Genomic DNA, 14,531 nt, shown 5'->3' with positions numbered 1-14,531 from the left:
GACACTACGCCGGACCAGAAATCGAACCCATCATGCCCAACAGCCCTGCAAGGCCAGGCTCACCCAGCAGCCCTGCAGGGCCAACAACACGCCAGCCCAGCGAGGGCACAGCCAACACATCAGAACAGACATTTGTACCGAGGCGGTCCACCAGGGAAAGAAAGGCTCCTGACTGCCTCACACTGTAAATAGTTTTCACTTTGACTTTGGGGGGGAGTGATGTTATGTATCTGTAAAGCATGCACTCCCATGTTCCGCCACCAGGGAGCTCATCTCCTGAAGTCCCAAGGGATCCCAGCATCCCTTGGGAGCATTGTATATAAGCCGGCCCCTAAGGCCTGTTACTCACTCTGGAGTGACTTAATAAAGACTGAGGTCACTGTTACTTTAACCTCCCTGTGTGCAGTCTCATCTGTGTTAGGAACACAGCAATGTGCCCAATCTAAGACGTGCCAGGCTGATGAAGAGGACGAGATCATACACCCCCCGCATGTACATGGAGAAGCGGTCTTACCTCAACTTATCCGAGAACACTTCAGAGACTGCGCTTCCACAAAGAGGTTATCAGTGAGATATGCCAGCTCATCAGGGCAGATCTGCAGCCTGCCAGCACCATCAGGACCGCACTGTCCGTCGAGGTCAAGGTGACCGCGGCACTTTCGTTCTACATGTCTAGTTCCTTTAAGGCCTCCGTTGGCGACATTTGCGATGCCACACACTGCTACATTAGACAGGTCATTGAAACCTGGTACCCACGTAGAATGGACTTCATCAACTTCTCTATGACCACGGAGGCTCAGACTGACAAGGCTCTGGGATTCTACCGAATTGCTAACTTCCCCAAGGTGCAGGGAGCAATAAACTGTACGCACATCGCCACGCGGGCACCTTCTCAGGATGCAGAGGTTTTTTGGAACCGCAAAGGATTTCACTCCCTGAATGTGCAACTCGTTGTCGACCACAACGAGATAATTATGGCAGTGAATGCCAAATTTCCGGGCAGCATCCATGATGCCCGCATCCTGCGTGAGAGCGCTGTATCTGACATGGTTCCCAGTCAGCCACAAGGTCAATGCTGGATGTTTGGTGACAAAGGATATGGTCTCGCCACCTGGCTGATGATCCCTCTGTGTGACACTCACACCGAAGCCGAGAAGCGATACAACGAGAGCCACAGAGCCACACGCAATGTGGTCCAGAAAACCATGGGTGTGCTTAAGCAGCGCTTTAGATGTCTGGACCACTCAGAGGTGAGCTCCAATACCACCCTGATCAGGTAGCTCAATTCATGGTGGTGTACTCCATGCTGCACAACTTGGCTATCAGGAGGGGGCATGAATTGCCAGAAGGGACTGGTGGTCCAGAGCAGGAGGAAGATGAGGAGGTGGATTATGACCGCGGCCCAGACAATCAGGCTGACTATGCAACCATGCCCACGCCCCCCCCTCCAGATCGCAGTAAAGGGCCCATGGTGGCTATATAGCTGCAAGACTCTAACGTCATAAATGAGCGCTTTGTCTGAAAGAATGTTGCTGTTATTCACAAAGCTGACACACTGCTGTGTATGCAGCTCAGACATCAATGGTGGGCATCATCTTGGTGCCAGTTAAGTTTAAGTTGATTCAAGTTAAGTTTAATTATACCCTTTCATGTTAAGGAATCACCAGTGTGTAACGGTGCAGCTATCTGAGACAATGTGCAACAAGGTTATGTTAAATAAAAAATATTTAATCCGACCATTAGTCTGAAATCATAAGTATAACTGTCAAAAACACCCCACCCCCCACCCCACCCCACCCCACAACACATTTATAACATTGACAATCAAATGGTCAACATTTCCAGCAACACGGAACACAAATGCAAACCAACAAGGTGGCCCCCACCCCCTATACCCCAGACCTTACAACAAATTTGATACAGCAAGATGGAAATATTACAAAGCCACCATTTGTGGACATGCACCTCACATTCCTCTCCTCCCAGCTTCTTCTCCCCACCTCTACCCCTTCCCCTCCTGACTCCACACCGCCTGGCCGAGGAGCTCCTCAGGCGCTGCGTCATTGGGGGGATGAAGGCAGAGGCCGTGGGTTGCACGGATACGGGAGAGGAGGGTCCCGAGATGGGAACCTTCTCCGAGCCAGAAGCAAGATGTTCCTCCTAGGTTACATGTGTCATTGGCAATGGGGGGGGGGGGGCGGGCAGCGCCTTGGGGTGCAGTGCCGCGTTCCTGGACCACTGGGAAGCCTCTGCCACCAGTGTTCCTGGCTATCGCCTCCAGGGACTCCGCCATCCGATGAACGTACTCCGTCATGGTGCCGGACATGCTGGCCATCTGTCGGTACATGGCCCCCCCCCCCCCCCCAATGTCTAGAGGATCTGCTGACCTATATTAACAGTCCTCCTGCCGCACTGATCTGTCGCTCGTAGAGCAGACCTGCCCGCGTCTAGAAAACCTGGGCTGCCCTGTGGGGAGGTGCTTGGGCCCGGTACCTCCACAGTGGAGGTGTAAAATGGCCGCAGGAGCACTAGATGGCGTTGGGGTCGAATGCGGTATGGAGCCTGGCGATGCAGGCTCCTCAAAGTCCGCACTGTCATCCGTGGAGAAGGGACCCAGCAGATCGACGGGCGAGAATCGGTGCTCGTCAGCACCAGATGGGGGATCGTGCAGCGAGTCCGGCCCCCCGCGCCCTCAGCTTCTGGGCTCGGTGGCCTTGCCTGGGAACACGCTGCTGGCTGAGCTGCAAAACACAAATGAGTTTATTAGAGGAGAAGGGGGTGCTAGGGTTACAAGGTCATTACAGCGCTACACACAGCATATGCACAAGAAAAGAAACCACCGCTATCAAAATCATCACAGACATCACATTTCATGACCATCAACGCATTCTGCATTGCAATGATTCTCATGAGGCCAGCATTATTTAGAGAACACTTTTAGCCATCATCTATCATATACTATTGGTCGGATATGAGTGGGTGTGGCATCTATTGACTTTATATCACGCAATAGTGATATACTTTACTCGCGTGGCATCACTTCAGCTGCTTGCGTGGCTGACCGGGGCTGGGTCCCACTAGTTCCAGCACCTGCTCCTCGATATCGGTGATGTCGATAGAAACATAGAAAACATAGAAAACATAGAAAAATAGGTGAGGAGTAGGCCATTCGGCCCTTCGAGCCTGCGCCACCATTCAATAAGATCATGGCTGATCATTCCTTCGGTACCCCTTTCCTGCTTTCTCTCCATACCCCTTGATTCCCCTTAGCCGTAAGGGCCATATCTAACTCCCTCTTGAATATATCCAGTGAACTGGCATCAACAACTCTCTGCGGCAGGGAATTCCACAGGTTAACAACTCTCTGAGTGAAGAAGTTTCTCCTCATCTCAGTCCTAAATGGCTTACCCCTTCCTAAGACTATGTCCCCTGGTTCTGGACTTCCCCAACATTAGGAACATTCTTCCCGCATCTAACCTGTCCAGTACCGTCAGAATCTTATATGTTTCTATGAGATACCCTCTCATCCTTCTAAACTCCAGTGAATAAAGGCACAGTTGATCCAGACTCTCCTCATATGATCGACATCCGTTCGCCTCTGCTCGACCCTATTCTTTGAAGCCTTTTTCTGTAAAAGGTAACAACAGGACGACATGGCATGAGATCATTACTAGATACTGTCACAGAGACTGATACAACACATAAGCGACAAATGGAATCATGATTATTATGATAATTATCATTCTTTACCTAAAGACGTACATCGTGAACACAGGCTTTGAGTACAACCCTCCCGGTAAAAGTGAAAGACCTCACATTTGATTTTAATCACTCATTACACTTACAAATCAAATTATATAAATATATAAGTTCATGTAACTAAATGTAATACTTACTCTTGCGGATCCGACAAGGTCATTCCATCGCTTGCGGCACTGGTTGCCTTCACGCACCTCGTTGGTCGCCGACGAGACCACCTCGGCTTTCTCAGCCCATATCTTCTGGTGGGCCTTTGGGGTGGGCTTCTCACGCCCTCCCTGTGTCAAGTCACCCCAGCGTGACTCGACCTCCTGCATGAGGGAGGCATTTGCCTCGTCGGAGAATCTCCTTGCTCTCTTTTGTCCTCCCAATTGTTCCTCTCCCAGCTCACTGCTCTCGCCAGTGTCAGCCTCCACAGCGTGCTGCGTCGCCTCCTCCACTCCCTCCATTGTAGGCACCAAATTAGCGAAAATATCTCGCTGGTAACAGCTAACTTTTTTCTCACAATTCGGTATTAAGGTTGAAATTCCCCCTTCCACCTTCCAAAACAGCCAAACAAACATCCGCACCACACCCACACACGCCTTCACTCCCTCTCTGCTCCCTTTCTCTCTGCCTCCTCTTATGCACATGTAATGATGACCCCTGGCCTCCTAAAACGCGGGAAACTAGCGTTGCCATGCCGTTGCTAAGGACGGCGACACTTTACGGCAGAACGTCAGAGAAATTTAACGCCCATTTCAAATCGCTCGCGGTAACGCCCATTAAAAAAAATGCAAAGTAAGGGTTTTGACAATGGCCGATAATCCGGCGATCTGAAAACCCATATTTACCGCCCACGCTGGAAAGAACGCCCATTTTTGGCCGATTTGTGCAAAAGTGGAAAGTCTAGACCAATGTGTATTCCCTTGTCTTGTTAGCCCTCCCCAAATGCATTACCTCACACTTCTCCAGGTTGAATTCCATTTGCCACTGTTCTGCCCACCTGACCAGTCCATTCGTGGCTCCATCAAAACAAGTGGCGGTAACAACGTGAGGATATGAAGTGTCTGTATGACAACATTGCGGACAGTGATTTCTACCTTTGAGACTCTAATCCACTCCTACACCAGTGCAGAATAAACAGTGGCTCACAAAGCCTGGCAAATAAATGAGCAGGACAGCACCTTTTGCCCAATTTAGTCGTTAAGCTCTACATTATAAATTAGCAGCAAGATCAGGGGGCATAGATTTAAAGTAATTGATAGAAGAATTAGAGGAGATTTGAGGAGAATGTTTTTCACCCAGAGGGTTGTGGGGGTGTGGAACTCACTGCCTGAAAGGGTGGTAGAGGCAGAAACCCCTACCACATTTAAAAAGTACTTGGATATGCACTTGAAGTGCGGTAACTTACAGGGCTATAGACCAAGAGCTGGAAAGTGGGATTAGGCTGGATAGCTCTTTTTCGACGGGCACGGACACAGCGGGCTGAATGGCCTCCTTCAGTGCCATAAACTTGGATGATTCTATGATTCTGGGTGAAACGTTGACCCTTCCAAATTCTGCATGGAACACCGTGACAGACGTCACCGATAGCATCAAATCTACTGGCTTAGAGAGAGTGAGTGGTGCCATTTGGCATCATCCTGGTTGACTAGAAGGGTCACCGTGATTCCCAAAGTTCAGCTAAAAATATTCCTGTTGTTGGTTTCTCCAATGCCTGACTGAACATTGCAGGGTGCTACAGACAGTTCATAGCTCTGTCACTGGCTCACTGCGCGCAATAAAGCATCGATGAAGATTTGGTTCAGCAGCTACCTCACATTAGCCGGGACAAGCAAGGCAGCATCAATATTTTTTACAAAAGGTGTCTACGGGCCATCCAGTTTGTGGCTGATAATTGCCAGTCATTGCAAACCTCACCAAACCCATGTCAGAGAGAATTAGGAGAGTGCGTTTCAAGCACTCCCACAGAAGAGTACTTGCGCTGCAATTTGAGGCAGCCCTGAGATTGTGACAGAAGCTGACAAGCCAGACTGTCTGGTATTGTGCAAACCAAGCAGTGATCAGTGACTGGGGTCATGTGCTGCAGGCTGCAGGCTGCAAATACAGCAGGATGAGATGCGCATCTCCAGTCTCTCCCCCCCCTTCCCCCCCACCACCCCCCGCCCCAACACACACACACACACACACACACAGCACCATCATTACAGTGCGGAGCTAATTCTGTATTCTGTACTGCAGAATGCCAAACAGGTCCCTTGGCGCGAAAACATTGTCACGAAGAATAAGCAATAAAATAAAATTCATGTAATTTTTTTTCTAGAGCTGTTGGGTAGCATCTCCTATGATTTTAACTGTGTATTTGCTGCACATTAACCACTCCCATCAACATTTTGCACCCAATGATATTCCATTGAAAATAGTAAGTAGGTCAAGATCTTCTATAAATATGTAGCAGTGGATTGGATGATATTTGCCAGCTTAATTAGTCTTGGAGTTCCAGGATTATATGGGCCGATTTCCCTTCACCCCTACCACTGTCCCAGCCCCGGAGTAATGGAGGAGTCTGCTACATTACAACTCATTGCAATCTGGGATGAGAGGGTTGTCCTATGAGCGGAGATTGAGTAGATTGGGCATATACTCTGTGGAGTTTCGAAGAAAGAGAGGTGATCTAATTGAAACATATAAGATTCTGAGGGGGTTTGACAGGCTAGATGCTGAGAGGTTGTTTCCCCCTGGCTGGAGAGTCTAGAACTAGGGGGCATGGTCTCAGGATAAGGGGTCGGCCATTTAAGACTGAGATGAGGAGGAATTTGCTCACTCAGAGGGTTGTGAATCTTTGGAATTCTGTGCCTCAGAGGTCTGTGGATGCTGACTTGTTGAGTATATTCAAGCCAGAGATTGATAGATTTTTGGACTCAAGGGATGTGGGGATAGTGCAGGAAAGTGGAGTTGAGGTAGAAGATTAGCCATGATCCTATTGAATGGCCTACTCCCAATTCTTATGTTCTTATGTTCTTAACAGTGAAAGTCATTGAAAGTTGGCATGCAGGTACAGCAGGCGGTGAAGAAGGCAAATGCTATGTTGGCCTTCATAGCTAGGGGATTTGAGTACAGGAGCAGGGAGGTCTTACTGCAGTTGTACAGGGCCTTAGTGAGGTCTCACATGGAATATTGTGTTCAGTTTTGGTCTCCTAATCTGAGGAAGGACGTTCTTGCTATTGAGGGAGTACAGCGAACATTCACCAGACTGATTCCCGGGATGGCGGGATTGACATATGAGGAGAGACTGGATTGACTGGGCCTGTATTCACTGGAGTTTACAAGACTGAGAGGCGATCTCATAGAAACATATAAAATTCTGATGGGACTGGATAGGTTAGATGCAGAAAGAATGTTCCCGATGTTTGAGAAGTCCAGAACCAGGGGTCACAGTCTAAGGATAAGGGGTAAGCCATTTAGGACTGAGATAAGGAGAAACTTCTTCACTCAGAGTTGCTAACCTGTGGAATTCCCTACCACAGAGAGCTGCTGATGCCAGTTCATTGGAGATATTCAAGAGGGAGTTAGATATGGCCCTTATGGCTAAAGGGATCAAGGAGTATGGAGAGAAAGTAGGAAAGGGGTACTGAGGTGAATGATCAGCTATGATCTTATTGAATGGTGGTGCAGGCTCGAAGGGCCGAATGGCCTACTCCTGCACCTATTTTCTATGTTTCTATGTTTCTACACTTCAAAGGTAGCTAATTGACTGTGAAGAGCTTTGGGACGTCCTGAGGTCGGGATAGGCGCTATATAAATGCAAGTCTTTCTATAGGGCTCCTAAAGAGTGCCAACTCTATCGAGGCCCAGGAGTGTTGAGATTTCACACGCTGGGCCATTAGCAGGGCCCTAGACCACACCGGACGCAGGTCCTGCCCCTTGCCGGGCCTTGTTCTGGGATGCACAACTTCAGGCCTGAGGGACCCTGCAGCTACATTTCTGGCCTTGAGCATCGGCCCCTTCAAGCTATCGCTGGAGAGTAGCAGCCAGCGACCCCGGGGCTCAAAGATCGCCCTGGGTGCCAATCAATTTTCACGGACCTTCCTGCCTCCTTCTCGGCCTGTCCCCGCACTGCTGGCTCAAGATCCAATGGCTACTTTCCTCAGGTGCCCCTGCAAATGGGAACCCAACACGCAGGGGAAGAGGGAATGAAGGCAGGAGGCTTGGTAATGCGCCCTCCCACCTCTAGGGGATGCTACAGGCACATGCCTGACTCCACTGCCCGAGGAAAAGCCCAGACAACCTGGGGCCAAAATTGCCCCTTCCCTTGAGGCCTGTTACCAGCGGCAGAGTGGAATGGCCGTGCGATTTTTTGTGGAACAGCCGTCATTTTGAAACTTGCCCTCCTGCGGTGTCCCGGTTTTTCCTGGGGTCAGACATTGTGAAAACTGGCCCCACAGAATCACTGGATTTTACAGAACCGTTGCTCCATTGTCCACAATCTCTGAAAGAACACAAAACAAAACACTGCAGATACTGGAAATCTGAAATCAAAATCGAGACAAGGCTGGAAACACTCAGCAGGTCAGGCAGCGCCTGTGGAGAGAGAAAGAGAGTTAACGTTTCAGGACAAAAGGCCATCGGCCTGAAACATTACTTTTTATTTCTTGGTTTTTGCATCATTTGCTGCCTCTGAAAGAACGATTGGCTTAATCCCAGTACAGTACCACTTCCATACCGTTCTTAAATTGTTCTTTCTCAAATATTTATTCACTTCCCTTTTAAGAGCTGATGGTGTTTTCTGCTCCCACCGGTCTCTCTGGGAGGGCATTCCAGGCCCCCGGGCCTCTGTGTAAAAACATTTCTTCTGGTGACAGTCTTAAAATGATGTCCTCTTCTTAATGACTCATTGAACAATGGAAATCGTTTTTCACCATTTTCCTTTATGAAAATTTTGAGCGTCTCTGTTAGAGGTGATGTTCACCTTCTCAGTACTAGTACAAAGAGTCCCAGGGGGAAAAATCCAGGTTGTTTATAAATGACTTTATGCCCAAACACGGCATCGCCACCAACTCCTGCGGCAGTTTAACCGGCAGCACCCCACAACGTCATCACCGTGAGCAGCGACCCGTTTTCGCCCTGGAGTGAAAAGTCGGCAGTGCCCCGTGAAACTGCCGTGGGCAATGCCCGCAACAGCTATAGGGGGCTGTAGGCCGTTCGCGGGAGGTGCGGCAGTAAAAAATATAAAATGGCCGACTTAACCAGTCGCGGCCTTCTTGATCTTAGATCGCGGGGTCCGTGCCGCGATCTTGCAGCCCAGCACTCCGCTTGTGTGCCGAGGCTGCTGCCACTGCACTCTGCTCCCTGGTGGTCCAGCGGTGGCCTGTTTCCCTCCCGCAGAGTCGGCAGCTTGGCCCTCCTCTTTAATAGAAGGGGAGGGCCCTGTCTACATGCCGGCCCTACGCGTCCCACTGCATAGTGCTGGAAACTTCACGTCCCTTTGCGCCCCGGTCCCGCCCTGACAGGAACAGCAGCGTGACACTTTGCACTGCTGTTACTCTCGGGGGCGGTAAGCCCAATATAGGTCACGGGCGGGGACTCCACACCCGGCACAGGAACACCCGATCATGGCTGTTACCGCCTCCAGACGAGGCGGTACCGAATTTCGCCCTGCCAGTTTCTCTATCTTCTCATAAGTAAAGCCTCTTATCCTTGGGATCATCTGACTGAATCTCTTTAGCACCCTTGCCATGGCCTTTTTTTAATTCATTATCGGGATGTGGGCGTCACTGACAAGGCCAGTACTTATTGCCCATCCCTAATTGCCGTTGAGAAGGTGGTGATGAGCCGTCTTCTTGAACCGCTGCAGTCCGTGTGGTGAAGGTGTTCCCATCCACGGTGCTGTTAGGGATGGAGTTCCAGGATTTTGACCCAGCGACGATGAAGGAATGCGGTATATTTCCAAGTCAGGATGGTGTGTGACTTGGAAGGGCACTTGGAGGTGATGGTGTTCCCATGCGCCTGCTGCTCTTGTCCTACAAGCTGAATTTAGGGAGCTAGGAGTTAAATTAAAAAGTAAGACCTCAAAGGTAGTAATCTCTGGATTGCTACCAGTGCCACGTGCTAATCAGAGTAGAGGGAGCAGGATAGTTAGAATAAATACATGGCTTGAGCAGTGGTGCAAGAGGGAGGGATTCAAATTCCTGGGAGATTGGAACCAGTTCTGGGGGAAGTGGGACCTGTACAAAAGGGACGGTCTGCACTTGGGCAGGACTGGAACTGATTTCCTAGGGGTAACATTTGCTAATGCAGTTCGGGGGTGTTTAAACTAATATGGCAGGGGGATGGGAACCTGTGCAGCGAGACAGGGCGAAGTAATATGGAGTCAGAAACAGATGGTAGAAAGGTAAAAAGCAATAGTGGAAGGCCGAGTAAACAAAGGCAAGAAACAAAAAGGGCCACACTACATCATAATTCTAAAAGGACAAACGGTGTTAAAAAAACAAGCCTGAAGGCTTTGTGTATTAATGCAAGGAGTATCCGTAATAAGGTGGATGAATTAACTAAGCAAATACCGGTAGATGTTAACAAATATGATGTGATTGGGATTACAGAGACGTGGCTCCAGGATGATCAGGGCTGGGAACTCAACATCCAAAGGTATTCAACATTCAGGAAGGATAGAATAAAAGGAAAAGGAGGTGGGGTAGCATTGCTGGTTAAAGAGGAGATTAATGCAATAGTTAGGAAGGACATTAGCTTGGATGATGTGGAATCTATATGGGTAGAGCTGCAGAACACCAAAGGACAAAAAACGTTAGTGGGAGTTGTGTACAGACCTCCAAACAGTAGTAGTGATGTTGGGGAGGGCATCAATCAGGAAATTAGGGGTGCATGCAATAAAGGTGCAGCAGTTATCATGGGTGACTTTAATATGCAGATAGATTGGACTTACCAAACTGGAAGCAATACGGTGGAGGAGGATTTCCTGTAGTGCATAAGGGATGGTTTTCTAGACCAATATGTCGAGGAACCAACTAGGGGGGAGGCCATCTTCGACTGGGTGTTGTGTAATGAGAGAGGATTAATTGGCAATCACGTTGTGCGAGGCCCCTTGGGGAAGAGTGGCCATAATATGGTGGAATTCTACATTAGGATGGAGAATGAAACAGTTAATTCAGAGACCATGGTCCAGAACTTAAAGAAGGGTAACTTTGAAGGTATGAGGCATGAATTGGCTAGGATAGATTGGCGAATGATACTTAAGGGGTTGACAGTGGATGGGCAATGGCAGACATTTAGAGACCGCATGACTGAACGGAACTAACAGAAAGCAGAGAGTCGGGATAAATGGGTCCTTTTCGGGTTGGAAATCGGTGGTTAGTGGTGTGCCACAGGGATCGGTGCTGGGACCACAACTGTTTACAATACACATAGATGACCTGAAAGAGAGGACAGAGTGTAGTGTAACAGAATTTGCAGATGACACAAAGATTAGTGGAAAAGCGGGTTATGTAGAGGACACAGAAAGGCTGCAAAGAGATTTGGATAGGTTAAGCAAATGGGCTAAGGTTTGGCAGATGGAATACAATGTCGGAAAATGTGGGGTCATCCACCTTGGAAAAAAAAAACAGTAAAAGGGAATATTATTTGAATGGGGAGAAATTACAACATGCTGCGGGGCAGAGGGACCTGGGGTCCTTGTGCATGAATCCCAAAAAGTTAGTTTACAGGTGCAGCAGATAATCAGGAAGGCGAATGGAATGTTGGCCTTCATTGCGAGAGGGATGGAGTACAAAAGCAGGGAGGTCCTGCTGCAACTGTATAGGGTATTGGTGAGGCCGCACCTGGAGTACTGCGTGCAGTTTTGGTCACCTTACTTGAGGAAGGATATACTAGCTTTGGAGGGGGTATAGAGACGATTCACTAGGCTGATTCCGGAGCTGAGGGGGGTTACCTTATGATGATAAATTGAGTAAACTGTGTCTTTACTCGTTGGAGTTCAGAAGGATGAGGGGTGATCTTAGAGAAACATTTAAAATAATGAAAGGGATAGACAAGATAGAGGCAGAGTGGTTGTTTCCACTGGTCGGGGAGACTAGAACTAGGGGGCACAGCCTCAAAATGCGGGGGAGCCAATTTAAAACCGAGTTGAGAAGGAATTTCTTCTCCCAGAGGGTTGTGAATCTGTGGAATTCTCTGCCCAAGGAAGCAGTTGAGGTTAGCTCATTGAATGTATTCAAGTCACAGATAGATAGATTTTTAACCAATAAGGGAATTAAGGGTTATGGGGAGCGGGCGGGTAAGTGGAGCTGAGTCCACGGCCAGATCAGCCATGATCTTGTTGAATGGCGGAGCAGGCTCGAGGGGCTAGATGGCCTACTCCTGTTCCTAATTCTTATGTTCTTATGTTCTTATGTTCTTATGAACTCCAACAATTGTACATCCCTGTCTGGCATAAAAATAAAAAAGGGAAGGTGGCTTAACCATGGCTATCAAGGGAAATCAGGGATAGTATTAAAGCCGAGGAAGTGACATACAAATTGGCCAGAAATAGCAGCGAACCCGGGGACTGGGAGAAATTTAGAACTCAGCAGAGGAGGACAAAGGGTTTGATTCGGGCAAGGAAAATAGAGTACGAGAGGAAGCTTGCAGGGAACATTAAGACGGACTGCAAAAGCTTCTATAGATATGTAAAGAGAAAAAGGTTAGTTAAGACAAACGTAGGTCCCCTGCAGTCAGAATCAGGAGAAGTCATAACGGGCAACAAAGAAATGGCAGACCAATTGAACAAGTACTTTGGTTCGGTATTCACTAAGGAGGACACAAACAACCTTCCAGATATAAAAGGGGTCAGAGGGGCGAGTAAGAAGGAGGAACCAAGGGAAATCCTTATTAGTCAGGAAATTGTGTTGGGGAAATTGATGGGATTGAAGGCCGATAAATCCCCAGGGCCTGATGGTCTGCATCCCAGAGTACTAAAGGAGGTGGCCTTTGAAATAGCGGATGCATTGACAGTCATTTTCCAACATTCTGGATCAGTTCCTATGGAGTGGAGGATAGCCAATGTAACCCCACTTTTTAAAAAAGGAGGGAGAGAGAAAACAGGGAATTATAGACCGGTCAGCCTGACATTGGTAGTGGGTAAAATGATGGAATCAATTATTAAGGATGTCATAGCAGCGCATTTGGAAAGAGGTGACATGATAGGTCCAAGTCAGCATGGATTTGTGAAAGGGAAATCATACTTGACAAATCTTCTGGAATTTTTTGAGGATGTTTCCAGTAGAGTGGACGAGGGAGAACCAGTTGATGTGGTATATTTGGACTTTCAGAAGGCTTTCGACAAGGTCCCACACAAGAGATTAATGTGCAAAGTTAAAGCACATGGGATTGGGGGTAGTGTGCTGACGTGGAATGAGAACTGGTTGTCAGACAGGAAGCAAAGAGTAGGAGTAAATGGGTACTTTTCAGAATGGCAGGCAGTGACTATTGGGGTACCGCAAGGTTCTGTGCTGGGGCCCCAGCTGTTTACATTGTACATTAATGATTTAGATGAGGGGATTAAATGTAGTATCTCCAAATTTGCGAATGACACTAAGTTGGGTGGCAGTGTGAGCTGCGAGGAGGATGCTATGAGGCTGCAGAGTGACTTGGATAGGTTAGGTGAGTGGGCAAATGCATGGCAGATGAAGTATAATGTGGATAAATGTGAGGTTATCCACTTTGGTGGTAAAAACAGAGAGACAGACTATTATCTGAATGGTGACAGATTAGGAAAAGGGGAGGTGCAACGAGACTTGGGTGTCATGGTACATCAGTCATTGAAGGTTGGCATGCAGGTACAGCAGGCGGTTAAGAATGCAAATGGCATGTTGGCCTTCATAGCGAGGGGATTTGAGTACAGAGGCAGTGACATATTACTATAGTTGTACAGGGCCTTGGTGAGGCCACACCTGGAGTATTGTGTACAGTTCTGGTCTCCTAACTTGAGGAAAGACATTCTTGATATTGAGGGAGTGCAGCGAAGGTTCACCAGACTGATTCCCGGGATGGCCGAACTGACATATCAAGAAAGACTGGATCAACTGGGCTTGTATTCACTGGAGTTCAGAAGAATGAGAGGGGACCTCATAGAAACGTTTAAAATTCTGACGGGGTTAGACAGGTTAGATACAGGAAGAATGTTCCCAATGTTGGGGAAGTCCAGAACCAGGGGTCACAGTCTAAGGATAAGGGGTAAGCCATTTGGGTCCGAGATGAGGAGTAACTTCTTCACCCAGAGAGTGGTGAACCTGTGGAATTCTCTACCACAGAAAGTTGTTGAGGCCAATTCACTAAATATATTCAAAAAGGAGTTAGATGTAGTCCTTACTACTAGGGGGATCAAGGGGTATGGTGAGAAAGCAGGAATGGGGTACTGAAGTTGCATGTTCAGCCATGAACTCATTGAATGGTGGTGCAGGCTCGAAGGGCCGAATGGCCAACTCCTGCATCTATTTTCTATGTTTCTATGTTTCTAGGTGGTCGAGGTGGCGGGTTTGGGAGGTGCTGCCGAAGTAGCCTTTCCATCCTTGTTGAAAGAAGGAGCCCAAAACTGAGCGTAATATTCTAACTGCAGCTTAACCATCTCCTTCTCCCCTTTCTCCTCCATCACCATTTCTTACACTTCCTGTTGCCTGTCTCCTTCCTGTTCCATCCTGCAAAGTTCCCTCAGTCCTCTCTCTGCACATGTGGTGTGCTGTAGGAAGATAAATTGCTTCAGCTTCTGTTCCCCTTTGTCTATATTTATAAACTCTTTGTTA

General features: G+C 48.3%; 1 protein-coding gene across 1 annotated transcript in view; it reads left to right on the top strand.

The window, feature by feature from the left end:
• poln (polymerase (DNA directed) nu) overlaps nt 1-14,531 on the top strand; it is a 520,953-nt gene that overhangs the window by 388,016 nt on the left and 118,406 nt on the right. The window lies entirely within an intron of this gene.

The sequence above is a fragment of the Pristiophorus japonicus genome, chromosome 1, assembly GCF_044704955.1.
Source record: "Pristiophorus japonicus isolate sPriJap1 chromosome 1, sPriJap1.hap1, whole genome shotgun sequence".
Lineage (NCBI taxonomy): Eukaryota > Metazoa > Chordata > Chondrichthyes > Pristiophoridae > Pristiophorus > Pristiophorus japonicus.
This window is presented reverse-complemented; position numbering and strand designations above follow the sequence as displayed.